A 15,493-nucleotide genomic window follows, 5' to 3' on the forward strand; every position below is an offset into this window, starting at 1 on the left:
CAACCACTAAACATTTGGTATACTTACCACTAAATCACCACTCCGCATCATTTTTTATTTATAACTAAATAAAAAATACAATAAAACATAGATTTTTTAAACTAGTTTTTCATTCATTAAAAAAACAATACTTTATTTAAAAAAACGAGAATTAAAAAAACATAAAAATTTCAAAACAAAATTAAAAACTATTCTTAGTTCATGTTGTTTTGGTACAAATATTCTGTCATGTCTTCTCAAAGATTGAAACACGTTTCACTATTATGAATTTTAATCATTCTTGCTAAAAATCCAGTCGTTTCGGGTATGAACTTTTGAACCGGGTTACCAATGTCGTTTGCATCATACTTGCAAATCGCTCGACCTTAATGCTCAATAATCATATTATGTATTATAATACACGCATATTTATTATTCGTCTTATTCTATCCATATCCCATATTTGTGTAGCATAGATCACTACATGTCATGTCTGCTTGAGGACTTCAAATGCCCTTTCTATATCCTTTCTAGCAGATTCTTATTTTTTTTTTTTTTGTGAACAACTTTGTATTTTCAGTTCGAGGTACTACATATGCCTTCATAAAGGTAGCGTAATCTGGGTATATCCTATCACAAAGTTAGTAACCATATTTGTACGAATGCACGTTCACCGTGAAAGACATATTAGGTTTTTGTCGGTCCATATATCGTTGAAAATAGGTGACTAGCCATGAACATTACGATCATTATTAGACCTTGTAACTCCAAAGAACTAATTCCATATCCACAAATCCTGAGATGCAATGAATTCTAGTATTACAGTCGGCTCACCTGTATCACCTTGAGTAAATTAATTGTGTAACGTAGTTGCACATTTTTCCCACACGACATGCGTACAATCAAGGCTACCAATCATTTCTGGAAATCCATGCCTCTCTTCATGTGCCAAATACAATCTCTCGATATCACGTACAATAGGTTTGCACAAATATTCTTCGTGAAAAACCTCATAAACATATGTGCAAAAATAATCTACATACTCAACTGCGGTCCTCTCAGATATTTTCAAGTACTCGTCTAATGTATTGAAGGCTATACCATATCCTAAATATCTAAGTGAAACCGCACATTTCTGTATACTACTAAATCCTATTCTACCTCTAGCATCTAGTTTTGCTTAAAATAATCATATCGCGCCTCTAAAACATTACTAATACGTAAAACTAATACCTTATTCAGACAGAAACAACGTTCGGGTGTCTCATCATTATAAAGATAATTATCGGCAAAATAATCACGTACCAATAGTTCATGTGTCGCTTGGTGATATGACCTTATTTAACTATATATTTTAGGTCATGTAACGTCCCATTTTCACAACAAAAAAATTTCATTTTATCTAAGTAAATCTTCACAATTATAAATTTGTTATGGAGAAAATCGTTTCATACGTTTATAAAAATCAGAGTAATGTTAAAGCGCGTAATCTTCATTGTTGCTGATGAATGTGTACAGTCACGCCTTCGCCTTCCCTTGAAGACCGATAATACCTGAAACAATAACCAACTGGGTAAGCACAAAGCTTAGTGAGTTTCCATCAATATACCACATACGATAAACATACAAGCATGCATAACGGCCACTCTGCGGGCCTTCGTGTAACACCCGGGTTTCGGGGCTAAGCATTTTTAGACGATGTAATAGTCTAGGTCAACTATTGTAACTCTTTTTGAAGTAATAAAGATGAATTTTTGAGTATTATGTGAATTATGTGCATTTATTATGCTTATTACTTATTTATAAATTTAAAATAAATAAAGGATAAAAATAAGCGTCAAAATTAAAGTGTGAGATAAGCTCGATATCTTTACATAAAGTTGTAGTGGTCGAAACAAGGATTCCGGACATATAAAGAACGCCGAAATCCGAGTTATAACGAAGAAGTTATAACCCGTCGAAGTTTCGCGACGGAACCGGCACGACACCAGGAAGCGTAAAAAGTGAATTTACGATAGAATGATTTTTAGCATTAGCGATCTGAATGAAAGTCGTAGAATATGTTAAATCGAGAACATCCATAAAAAGAACGCCCAAATCTGACTTCGTATGAGGAAGGTATGATTTTTCTAAGATTCGGCTTAGCAGTGCACGGCCAGAAACTCGAATTTTAGTTCGAGCGGTTTTTGGCTTACGCGACCTAAATGAGAGTTGAAGATCTCATTAATAGGAACTCAACGGTAAAAAGACAGACGAAAACGGAGTCCGTATGAAGGAGTTACGAATTTTTCGCGGTCATTTAACAGTCTAATCTCCTCCTGCTGTTAAATTTAAGATCGGTCAAGAATTAGCCAATGGAGTCTAAATGAAAGTTGTAGATCTTGTTTTTACCTACGCGTGGATATAAATAACGTCGAAAACGGAGCTCGTATGCAAAAGTTACGGGGTTTAGAAGTCGGCAGGGTGCTGCTGCAAAAGGGGTGACGTGGCTGAATATGGGCCAAGACTTTCTCCCCAAGGCAAGCCACCAGAAGGTGACATGTGGCATGGACTCGAAGAGTAGGAGGACCTACTTGACGAGTAGAGCTGTTTTCCAGCCTATAAATAGAGGTGTCGGGTTCCTCCATTTCTCACACCATCCCAAACTCACTTTCTCTCTCTAGTTTCTCTCTCTAGCCTCCCTAACCCCCCCTAAAGTCTAGGTAAACCCCCTAGCACCCGAATGAAGCCCCTAGGCTCCCGAAGCCCCGAGAAAAGAGCCCTTCGGCTTAGAAACTCTGCTCCGGCAGAGCCCGGTTTTCGAGAAAACTCGCTGTAAGTGAGTTATGCCTACCCTATCTTAAGTATAGCTTATGTTTAAATATAGTAATGTTATTAGGACCTTAAAATAAGTACTTGGGCTATTATTATGAGTTATATAAGTATTGTTTAACGCATATATAATAGTAATAATAGCTAGACTATTAATTAGTCGCGGTTAACGTTAGACTAAACCCTAGTGGTATTAATACTAGGTTTTGTCAAGGGAAAATTGTTTTGAGATAACGAAGTGTTGTCCGAGTACCGAGTCACCACCTTACCAGGTGAGTGCATAGTCACTTTCATCTTACACATAGATATGAAGTATTTAATATAAATTACGTGTTATGTGTGCATATTATCTGAATACTTGTTGTCTATGCTGATGAAAGATTTTTATACATGTTTTAAATGATTTAAACTGTATATGTATTTTATATCTACAAAAATGTTGGGGAAAAACATGGGTAGATGTAATAGACGATGTGTGATAAAATGATGAGAGGCCTCGATGTTGTTGTTGATTCTGTCATCTAGCGAAGTATGGATGACGACCACGGACTCTTCTAGACAGTCCAGTGGAACGCTAGCAGGCTCGCAACCTGTAGGTGTTTGTGAACGATGTGTTCACCGGTGTACTCCATCCCCCTCATGGTTTCCTTTAGGACATTTATTGCTGAGGAATCCCCTTAGCAGTAGTGTCCATCCCGATGATGATCATTAGGCTAGGTCCCTTATGATAGGTGTTTAGGGACGTAAAGTGAGGATAACGGGAACGGGTAATCGGGTTATTGTTGGTTGATGAAATTAAATAAACTTATTTATTGTGGGTTGAAAACCCTATGTGCTCACCAGGCTCCCAAGCCTGACCCACTCAGTTTCTTGTATTACAGGTAGTGGTGCACGAGCATAGATATGATGTTTGGGATGAGAGATTACGGATATAGGCCTGTAGATATGAATAAATGTAGTAAGGCTTATATTGTACTGTTTATGCTTTTGATCTGTATCGAACATGACATCCCGAGGTTTCTAATGAAATACATTTCTACGGAAATGCTTTGATAAATCTTTATCATATTTTATTTTGGGAACAAATTCCGCAACACTTTTATTTAAAATGTTACTCTGGTTTTTAAACAAAGCATAAACAAAATCGGTCTTTTATGGTCGTGAAAATGGGGATGTCACAGTTGGTATCAGGCATTAGTTTAAGCGAACTAGGAATTTGTAGGATTTCTAGACTTAAACTTAGAATGCTAAGCGATGATTGTGAGATGTGAGCACTAGCTTATTTTAGGAATTATTCCTAAAATGCTTTTATGTGCTAAATGTTTTGTGCCTGATATGCTGTTATTTGTTCGGATCTATGGTCTGTTGCCGACCGGATCTGGAAACCTTATGTGTTTGGGATTCTAAACGTACGACTACGATAGTAGAACTAGCATGTAAACGTTTCGGAGAGTTAAGGATGATTTAAACGTCTATCCTAAATAAAGATCTAAATTCACCTTATTCGGTGTATAGATCAAGATGGAAAGAACCCGCAGTGGAGCTGGGAATGCAAATGGGAATATGAATTAACCCCCAGTGATTAAGCAAATACCTGTTGTAGCAGCCGCTCCTGAGCCAATCACGATGGCTGGAGTACAAGCGATGATCCAGATGATGTTGGACCGTCAGATGGAGGAGACCAGACGTTTACTTCAACAGAATCGAGAGGAAGCTACAATACCGGTCGAACAGCCCGAGCTGAATGATGGGCCGTCAGAAGGAGGGAACTACAGTGGGACTGTTGGTCAAGCGAACCCACCGATAGTTAGGCGAAACAACCTGGATGGAGGAAATGACGGACGTGGATGCAAGTACAAGGATTGCATGACATCCAAACCACCGTGTCTATCTGGAAACCCGACACCGGTGGAAGTCATGAACTGGATCTCCGAGATGGAGACAATGTTTGAGAGTTGCGAGTGTAGCAACAGGCAGAAGACCGCTCTTGCGGTTCCTCTGTTGAAATCTGGAGTACTAAGTTGGTGGAAGCTACTAGCTGATTCGATGCCTAAGGGGGAAGCTAGTAAGATGTCTTGGGAGGATTTTCTGGTACAGCTGAAAATGCAATACTGCTCTGAGCAGGATCTTCTGGAGATCAACAATGAGTTCCAGAATCTGAAGAAGGGAAGAATGAGCGTTACTGAATACGCTGCAAGCTTTACAGAGAAAACGAAGCTTGTTCCTCACCTCGTCCCGACTGAACTCTCCAAGGTTAACAAGTTCGCCCTTGGATTACCAGCGGACTTCGGTCCAATGGTCAAGCAAACAACCACTCTGAAAGCCGCCATCTGGGTTGCTAAGAATGTGGAGACCCAAATACGAGAGAAGGGTCTGGAGAGAGCGGAGGTGGGAGAGAAAAGGAAATTTGATGGGTCGTCGAAATTCAGCAAGAAAAGCAAGTTCTTAAGGTCTGGTACGCAGAAGTCTGGAGGAGGTGAAGCCAAATGGTGCGACAAGTGCAAGAAGAAGCACCAAGGGAAATGTAACGGAGGAGTCACCTATTTCAAGTGTGGAAAGCCTGGGCACTATGCCAACGAGTGCACGTTCACTAAGAAGGTTTGTTATGAGTGCAACGAGAAAGGGCACATTTCTAGGGACTGCCCGAAGAAGAAGGAGGCAGGAAGACCCAACATTCCACCGAAGCCGAAGGCAAGAGCCTTCCAGATGACGCTCGAAGCTGCAAAGGAGGCAGCAGACGTCGCTTCAGGTACCTTTCTTGTAAATGGATTGCCTGCCAATATATTGTTTGATTCCGGAGCAAACTACTCCTTTGTGTCGCATAAGTTTGGTGGGAAACTAGCATTGCCCGTAGAAAAACTTGATAATGCCCTGATTGTAGAAGTTGCCAGTGGCAAGTTCGTACCTGTTAGTGATCGTATTAGGAACATCGTAATCGACTTAAACGGAAATGAATTCCACGAAGAGTTGTTACCCATAGAATTGAATGGTTTCGACATCGTTCTGGGAATGGATTGGCTTAGCGCCAACGATGCTGAGATTCAATGCCGAAAGAAGATAGTAAGGGTAAACCCAACCGGAAAAGAGTCATTTATGGTGTACGGGGACAAACGCCGACTAAATTCTAGAATCATCTCCCTGATGAAAGCCAGAAAATGTTTGTCTAAGGGATGTGCATCATACTTGGCATTCGTAATCGATGCTAAGAAGGAAAAGAAAGAGGTGCAGAATATACCGGTTGTGTGTGATTATCCGGAAATCTTTCCCGAAGATCTTCCCGGATTACCACCTGATAGACAAGTGGAATTTCGGATAGACTTGTTACCAGATACAACACCGATAGCAAAGGCACCGTACTGATTAGCACCGACGGAGATGAAGGAGCTAATGACGCAACTTCAGGAGTTGTTGGACAACGGTTTCATTCGGCCTAGTTCATCACCCTGGGGAGCTCCGGTGCTATTCGTGAAGAAGAAAGACGAAAGCATGTGAATGTGCATAGACTACAGAGAGCTGAACAAGGCAACGGTAAAGAATAAGTACCCTTTGCCAAGGATTGATGACCTATTCGATCAGCTACAAGGTTCGAGCTATTTCTCAAAGATCGATCTTAGGTCAGGATATCATCAGCTGAAGGTGAGAGAGCAGGATATCGAGAAGACTGCATTCAGAACAAGATATGGACACTACGAGTTCTTGGTTATGTCGTTTGGACTAACCAACGCTCCAGCAGCATTCATGGATTTGATGAACCGGGTTTGTAAACCATTCCTCGATAAATCCGTGATAGTGTTCATCGACGACATTCTGATCTACTCGAAAAGCCAAGAGGAGCATGGCAAGCATCTACGAGAAGTGTTGGAAGTCTTGAAGAAGGAGAAGTTGTATGCAAAGTTCTCCAAGTGCGATTTTTGGATCCGAGAAGTACAATTCTTGGGTCATGTGGTTAACCAGGGGGAATAATGGTTGACCCAACAAAGATCGAAGCTGTGATAAAGTGGGAACGACCAAAAAGTCCCACGGAGATTCGAAGCTTTCTAGGATTAGCCGGATACTACCGACGATTTATCCAAGGCTTTTCTTCGATAGCTGCTCCATTGACAGCTTTGACCCACAAAGGAGCTACTTATACATGGAGTGAGAAGCATGAAGAAGCATTCGAGAAGCTAAAGAATAAATTATGTGAAGCACCGATTCTTTCTCTACCCGATGGAGTTGAAGACTTCGCGGTCTATAGTGACGCATCTGGAGTCGGTTTGGGTTGTGTTCTGACCCAAAGAGAAAAGGTGATAGCATATGCATCTCGATAATTGAAGGAGCACGAAAAGAACTACCCCACTCATGATTTGGAGTTGGCAGCGGTAGTATTTGCCTTAAAGATATGGAGGCATTACCTCTATGGCACGAAGTGCAAGCTTTTCACTGATCATAAGAGTCTCTAGTATCTCTTTAATCAGAAAGAATTGAACATGAGGCAACGATGCTGGCTAGAATTACTCAAGGACTACGACTGTGAGATACTTTACCACCCCGGTAAAGCAAATGTTGTTGCTGATGCTCTCAGTCGGAAAGTCAATCTTGAAAGGAAAAGGCCAAGAGCGTTGAGAATTGAAGTTGTCTCGACAATTGTGGAAAGTATCAAGAAAGCTCAAGAAGAAGCTTCAGAAAAGAATGACCGAAAGGAAGAACATTTGGGAAAGACGTTGGTATTCGGCACAAACCATCAAGGACTGAAGGTATTCCAAGATAGGATTTGGGTACCTAAGGCAGGAGGAGTAAGAGAACTTCTGATGGAAGAAGCACACAAGACCATGTACTCAATTCATCCCGGCAGCACAAAAATGTATAGGGACCTAAAACCCTACTACTGGTGGCCGGCGATGAAGCTCGATGTTGCAAAGTATGTGGTCGAGTGTGTAACTTGTGCAAGAGTCAAGGCACAACATCAGAAACCATACGGGAGTTTAGAACCCTTACATGTACCCATGGGTAAATGGGAAGACATCACCATGGATTTTGTGACTAAACTACCCAGGACGAAGAACGGTCACGACATGATTTGGGTTGTCGTGGATCGTTTCACAAAGAGTGCACACTTCATAGCTGCCAACGAAAGGTGGTATATGGATAAGCTTGCAAATGCTTATGTGAGGAAATTGTGGGACTTCACGGTGTTCCTCTAACGATTGTATCGGATCGTGATAGTCGTTTCACGTCAAGGTTTTGGAGAAGTCTACAAGTGGAATTGGGTACGAAGTTGTGTTTGAGTACAGCTTACCATCCGCAGACTGATGGTCAGAGCGAAAGAACGATTCAGACACTGGAAGATATGCTGAGAGCATGTACCCTCGAGTTCCAAGGGAACTGGGACGAGCACTTACCTCTGGTAGAATTTTCCTACAACAACAGTTACCATTCGAGCATCAAGATGGCACCCTATCAAGCCTTGTACGGACAGAAGTTTCGTACGCCGTCTTATTGGCTTGAGGCTGGAGAGAAGCAGTTTATGGGCCCTGAGATAGTCCATGAGACTGCTGAGAAGCTGAAAGTAATTAGGGAAAGAATGTTAGCAGCTCAGGATCGTCAGAAGAGCTATGCTGACAAGAAAAGACGACCAATGACTTTTGAAGTTGGAGATTCCGTTTTGCTTAAAGTCTCACCGTGGAAGGGACTTATAAGATTCGGAAAACGAGGTAAGCTGAGTCCAAGGTTTATTGGACCGTTCAAAGTTCTTCAGAAGATTGGGAACCAAGCTTACAAGCTCGAATTACCCGAAGAACTAGATGGTATTCATAACACCTTCCATGTGTGTTATCTGAGGAAATTCACGGGAGAAGTTCCCGACATAATTCCGATCTCAGAGTTAAGGATGGATGAGAATAAGAGGTTGATCGAAGAGCCCAAGGCAATTGTTGACCGTAAGACTAAGAGGTTACGACGCAAGATGGTCAACCTAGTGCTAGTCCGATGGAAACATTCGAATGGGCCGAATCTCACTTGGCAAACAGAAAGTGACATGATGAGTCGAGACCCACATTTGTTTGCTGATGCATGATTCCGGGACGGAATCATCCTAAGGGGGAGAGAATTGTAACACCCGGGTTTCGGGGCTAAGCATTTTTAGACGATGTAATAGTCTAGGTCAACTATTGTAACTCTTTTTGAAGTAATAAAGATGAATTATTTGAGTATTATGTGAATTATGTGCATTTATATGCTTATTACTTATTTATAAATTTAAAATAAATAAAGGATAAAAATAAGCGTCAAAATTAAAGTGTGATATAAGCTCGATATCTTTACATAAAGTTGTAGTGGTCGAAACAAGGATTCCGGACATATAAAGAATGTCGAAATCCGAGTTATAACGAAGAAGTTATGATCCGTCGAAGTTTCGCGACGGAACCGACACGACACCGGGAAGCGTAAAAAGTGAATTTACGATAGAATGATTTTCAGCATTAGCGATCTGAACGAAAGTCGTAGAATATGTTAAACCGAGAACATTCATAAAAAGAACGCCCAAATCTGACTTCGTATGAGGAAGTTATGATTTTTCTAAGATTCGGCTTAGCAGTGCACGGCCCGAAACTCGAATTTTAGTTCGAGCGGTTTTTGGCTTACGCGACCTAAATGAGAGTTGAAGATCTCATTAATAGGAACTCAACGGTAAAAAGACAGACGAAAACAGAGTCCGTATGAAGGAGTTACAAATTTTATGCGGTCATTTAACAGTCTAATCTCCTCCTGTTGTTAAATTTAAGATCGGTCGAGAATTAGCCAATGGAGTTTAAATGAAAGTTGTAGATCTTGTTTTTACCTACGCGTGCATATAAAGAACGTCGAAAACGGAGCTCGTATGCAAAAGTTACGGGGTTTAGAAGTCGGCAGGGTGCTGCTGCAAAAGGGGTGACGTGGCTGAATATGGGCCAAGACTTTCTCCCCAAGGCAAGCCACCAGAAGGTGACATGTGGCATGGACTCGAAGAGTAGGAGGACCTACTTGACGAGTAGAGCTGTTTTCCAGCCTATAAATAGAGGTGTCGGGTTCCTCCATTTCTCACATCATCCCAAACTCACTTTCTCTCTTTAGTTTCTCTCTCTAGTTTCTCTCTCTAGCCTCCCTAGCCCCCCCTAAAGTCTAGGTAAACCCCCTAGCACCCGAAGGAAGCCCCGAGGCTCCTGAAGCCCCGAGAAAAGAGCCCTTCGGCTCAGAAACTCTACTCCGGCAGAGCCCGGTTTTCGAGAAAACCCGCTGTAAGTGAGCTATGCCTACCTATCTTAAGTATAACTTATGTTTAAATATAGTAATGTTATTAGGACCTTAAAATAAGTACTTGGGCTATTATTATGAGTTATATAAGTATTGTTTAACGCTTATATAATAGTAATAATAGCTAGACTATTAATTGGCCGCGGTTAATGTTAGACTAAACCCTAGTGGTATTGATACTAGGTTTTGTCAAGGGAAAATTGTTTTGAGATAACGAAGTGTTGTCTGAGTACTGAGTCACCACCTTACCAGGTGAGTGCATAGTCACTTTCATCTTACACATAGATATGAAGTATTTAATATAAATTACGTGCTATGTGTGCATATTATCTGAATACTTGCTGTCTATGCTGATGAAAGATTTTTATACATGTTTTAAATGATTTAAACTGTATATGTATTTTATATCTACAAAAATATTGGGGAAAAACATGGGTAGATGTAATAGACGATGTGTGATAAAATGATGAGAGGCCTCGATGTTGTTGTTGTTGACTCTGTCATCTAGCGGAGTATGGATGATGACCACAGACTCTTCTAGACAGTCCAGTGGAACGCTAGCATGCTCGCAACCTGTAGGTGTTTGTGAACGATGTGTTCACCGGTGTAATCCATCCCCCTCATGGTTGCCTTTAGGACATTTATTGCTGAGGAATCCCCTTAGCAGTAGTGTCCATCCCGATGATGATCCTTAGGCTAGGCCCCTTATGATAGGTGTTTAGGGACGTAAAGTGAGGATAACGGGAACGGGTAATCGGGTTATTTGTTGTTGATGAAATTAAATAAACTTATTTATTGTGGGTTGAAAACCCTATGTGCTCACCAGGCTCCCAAGCCCGACTCACTCAGTTTCTTGTATTACAGGTAGTGGTGCACGAGCATAGATATGATGTTTGGGATGAGAGATTACGGATATAGGCCTGTAGATATGAATAAATGTAGTAAGGCTTATATCGTACTGTTTATGCTTTTGATCTGTATCGAACATGACATCCCGAGGTTTCTAATGAAATACATTTCTACGGAAATGCTTTGATAAATCTTTATCATATTTTATTTTGGGAACAAATTCCGCAACACTTTTATTTAAAATGTTACTCTGGTTTTTAAACAAAGCATAAACAAAATCGGTCTTTTCTGGCCGTGAAAATGGGGTTGTCACACTTCGGCCTGACTGGACCGCCTCGCTGGCCTTCAGTCTATCCGGGCAGGAATACCAGGCCTACCGCCTCAACTCAACCGCTCCTCCCGAGCCTCCGTGCCTTCGGCTTACAGTCGGCCCGCACCGGGTATCTTGTCCTACAACACAAAGCAGGGCCACCTCAACCCACCACTACCATATATCGACATATAAACAATCAAGGATCAAGTAGGCACATAATACATGCAAACATCAATCATACATCTCACTACCGTCTACTAGTCCTCTCATAACATACAGTCCCATTAACAACTAACCTCCATGAAATGCATAACCATAAGTAACCAGAGGTGAGATATCCATCCAAACAGATTATCCTACTCTAGAGCCACAACCAAACAAGGAACAAGGAAGAAACCCTAGATCAAGAATTATCAGTCTATCCTACATGACCACAGACAGTCCCTAGGGCACTCCACTAGATGATAACCAGCAGGTACATATAACATACAGTTCTACAGATCACTACAACAAAGCAACATACTCGATACCATGATACAGATCTAACAGATCACCACAACATAGTAACATACTTGATACCAAGATACAGATCTAACAAATCACTACATCATAGCAACATCCTAAATATCAACTATCTAAGGAATGCATGACCATATATACTCAGAGGTGAGATAGACACCCGGACAGGTGATCCTACTCTAGAACCACAACCAAACAAGGAACAGGTAAAAGAGCCTAGATCAAGAGTCCTTAGTATATCCTATATGACTATATACAGTCCCTAAGGCATCCCTCTACTAATAGATAACCAAAACTAGTGGGTCGACATTGGTGCCTTCGACCACGGGTATAGTGAGGCGAAACTAACCTGAAATAAAGAAACCCGAGAACACTGTGATATGCTCCCTGATGTACTGCTTGCTCCCGCGGATCTACTAACATCAGAGCCATATAAAGAACCATATAAAATCTTAATCACCAATCAAAACCCTCAAGTTTGACCTAAAGTCAAACTTGGTAAAAAAGTCAACGGTCAACAGAGTCAACAAAAGGCAAAGTCCAAGGTTGGTTGAGTACACCTTGCGTACTCAACTTACACCCCGCGTACATGGGATGGCTTAGTGCGCCCAACGTAGAAAAATTACGCCCATCGTACTCGATCTGGTTCCATCCTTTCCATTAAGCACTTAATCCCTTAAGGACTTTTCACCCAAACTCAGATCTAGCCTCAAAACATTGTCTTAAGTCATAAAGTTTCCACCTTTATGACTTTTCATGGCTAGGGAAGGTCCAAAAGTTAAAACCCTAACTTATTAATCCATTAAGAGATCACAACTCTTGCATGGAAGGGATAGACGGACCAAGATCACATTTTTATGGTTCCTAATATCTCCATAATGGATAAAGTTTCCAACTTTATCCATTAGAATGGTCCCAACAAACAAGATCTAGTCTTTAAGTCATAAAGGGACCAAAAGTGCATCTTTTTCAACTTAATCCATTAAGTCCAAGTCTCCAGTCTTCAGATCTGAATCAATATGATGTTTAGATGGATAAGGTTTCTAGCTTTATCCATAACAAGGTCACAAACTTCCAAGATCTAAACTTTATGCACTTAAAGTGACCAAAAGTTCATAACACCCAAAACTAGCTAGATCTAACAATTCCATCATCAAGATTCAAACTTTATACCTCTAGAAGAAAGATCAAGGTGAACAAGGTCTGGATCTACAAGCTCCAATGCAACCAACATTTCTTCAATGAGTTCCTTCTTCTCCAAGGTGAACCAAGAACACTCCAAAGCACTTAAAAACACCTTCTTTTTGCTCACAAGGCTCAAACTAGGGTTAAGGTTTCAAGAGAGGGTGTTGGAGAGGTGGAGGCTGAGAATGGAGTGAGTTTGGGTAGGGGTGTTGATCGAGTAATTTTTCAGGTTTCGGGTAATTCGGGTCGAGTAATTTGGGTTTTCATGTTAAAAAAAATACCTGTTACCCGACCCAAATTAAATTCGGGTAATTCGGGTTTGGGTAATTTGGGTAGTGGGTCGGGTTTGGGTAATTCGGGTATTACCCGAAATATATAATTTTTTTTGAATTGCACCTGAAAATAAATTTAATAAAATAAATATGTCGTGCTCTATTAGTCTTGTTTATATAAACAAAACGAGGCATAAACGAAGTTACTAAAACTTTGAACATTGAGATTTTTTAGTCAATAATACTTGAGATATCAAGTAATCTTTTAACAACTTAATATAATCTAATAAGATGTAAAAACACAAATACTTGAAGATCTTAGTTTAAAAGTTTAAAATGTTTAAGATAATTGTAGCCATAAGTTTTGCAATGTTCTGAAGTTTTGTCAAGATAATGAGTTTGTTAGTTGCAATAAAAACTATAATCTAGAAAACAATTAAGTTTTAAAGAACATGGTGACATATAAACAATTGTTTTTAATATTGTTGGTGTCATATTGTCATAATAAAAGAGATTCATGTTTTACAATAATGATAGTTAGTTTAAGCGTGATCAAATACCTGCTACATTACAAGCTCTACGAAAAAAAATGAAATTTTAAAATAATTCGGGTAATTCGGGTATACCCGAAACCCAATAAACTTACCCTATACCTGGCCTGGAAAAAAATCGGGTTACCCGAATACCCGAAAAAATCGAGCGGGTAATTCGGGTAACGATTATTTTCTATAGGGCTATGTTTGGGGAAGTTAAGGAGCTTAAATAAAGCTCAAACCATGAAAATAGGGTTTGTGCACTGATCGCGTACGCCCAACATACTAGGTATCCCTAGTACGCCCAATGTACTCCCCGTACGCCCAACGTACACAGCTAACCCAAAAATCGTCATAACTTCAAACAGTCGTAACTTTTTGTTCCAAATCCGTTTTCAACGTTCTTTATATCCACGGAAAGGTGTGGAAGAGCTCTACAATATTATCTAAATATCTTGGACTAAAACCTTCTCGAACAAAAATCCATATTTCATTCAAGAGCCCGACCTATGACTTTTCCCTTTTTACCCTTCGACCCAAAACACAATTCAAGGGTCAGATTTCCCAACCATCATTACCTCCTTCCACAAGTTCTAATAATTAACTCCTTAAGGCCCAAAGATTTTACACAACCGACTTCCGGCCCACGACCCTGAAATAAGAAATGACGGGAAATAAGATGTTACAGGTCATTATCTTAATAAATTTAATCTAAAATGTAATATTTAAGATATATGGTACTTAATATGCTTTGAAATGTTGAATTACAGTTAAAACCAGAGTTGGGATGCAAAAGGAAGCAAACAAAGCTGAAACGGTCGGAAAACGGCAAAACCGGGAATAGAGCTGAAAAACGCATCACGCCTCTCCTTAAAGCGCGCCGCGGCTTGTGTAAAATCTTACTTTTTCATGTTTTCTTCCTGAGGCGGTTTACGACTTCATGGCCAACACAGAAACCCGATACCACAACATGGCAAGTCTTTCACCAAGTCGTGGTGTCGCTATAACCTATAAATTAAGTCGAAAAATAATCCTAATGACATATCTTACAACCTAGTTCGATTTCTGCGATAATAAACCTCAGAGCTGCAATTTTGAGAGTCTAGAAGGCATCCGAAAGGCCGTTAAGCTGATATGGAGCGAAGATCTGAAGGATTCGAGAGCAGATTCATGACGAGAATCACTCAGTTTGCTTTTCTAATCACGGTTAGTATTTGATTTTCTATTGTTTTTACTTTCTGAATTTAGGAGTTAAAACCTTTTGCTCTATGTTTGAAATAGACGAATCATGAGATTATGGATTAAATTACGTATTTGGATTGTTTATTCTTATTTAATTTATCATGTCAAGTTTGATTGAAGATTCATATGTGTTAAAGATCGTTGTTTTGTTGAGTCTATGCGATTAGAAGATCAATCTAATTATGTTTTCTTGAATCATAGTTGTTTTTATTACCGTAAAATGATTGTGACTAGTGCTGGATCAAAACCTAGGGTTAGGTTAATAAAACTATGAACTTTAATGTGTGTGCATGTTTTAGACGACCACGTTTAGCATGATTTAATTCTGCTAATATTTAGGATTAATAAAAATCAAATTGTGCATGATACGAATTGAACAATGAATTTAGAGATAATTAATTACATGAAGATGGAATTAAAAGTCCTTAGAGTCATTAGTATTCGTGTATGAACCAAATATATGAATCAATTTAGGAATCGGTGAATAATTAATAAATGACTATTACACTAAAGTAATT

Source organism: Lactuca virosa, chromosome 8 (genome assembly GCF_052849685.1).
Source record: "Lactuca virosa cultivar CGN04683 chromosome 8, Lactuca_virosa_CGN04683_v6, whole genome shotgun sequence".
NCBI lineage: Eukaryota > Viridiplantae > Streptophyta > Magnoliopsida > Asterales > Asteraceae > Lactuca > Lactuca virosa.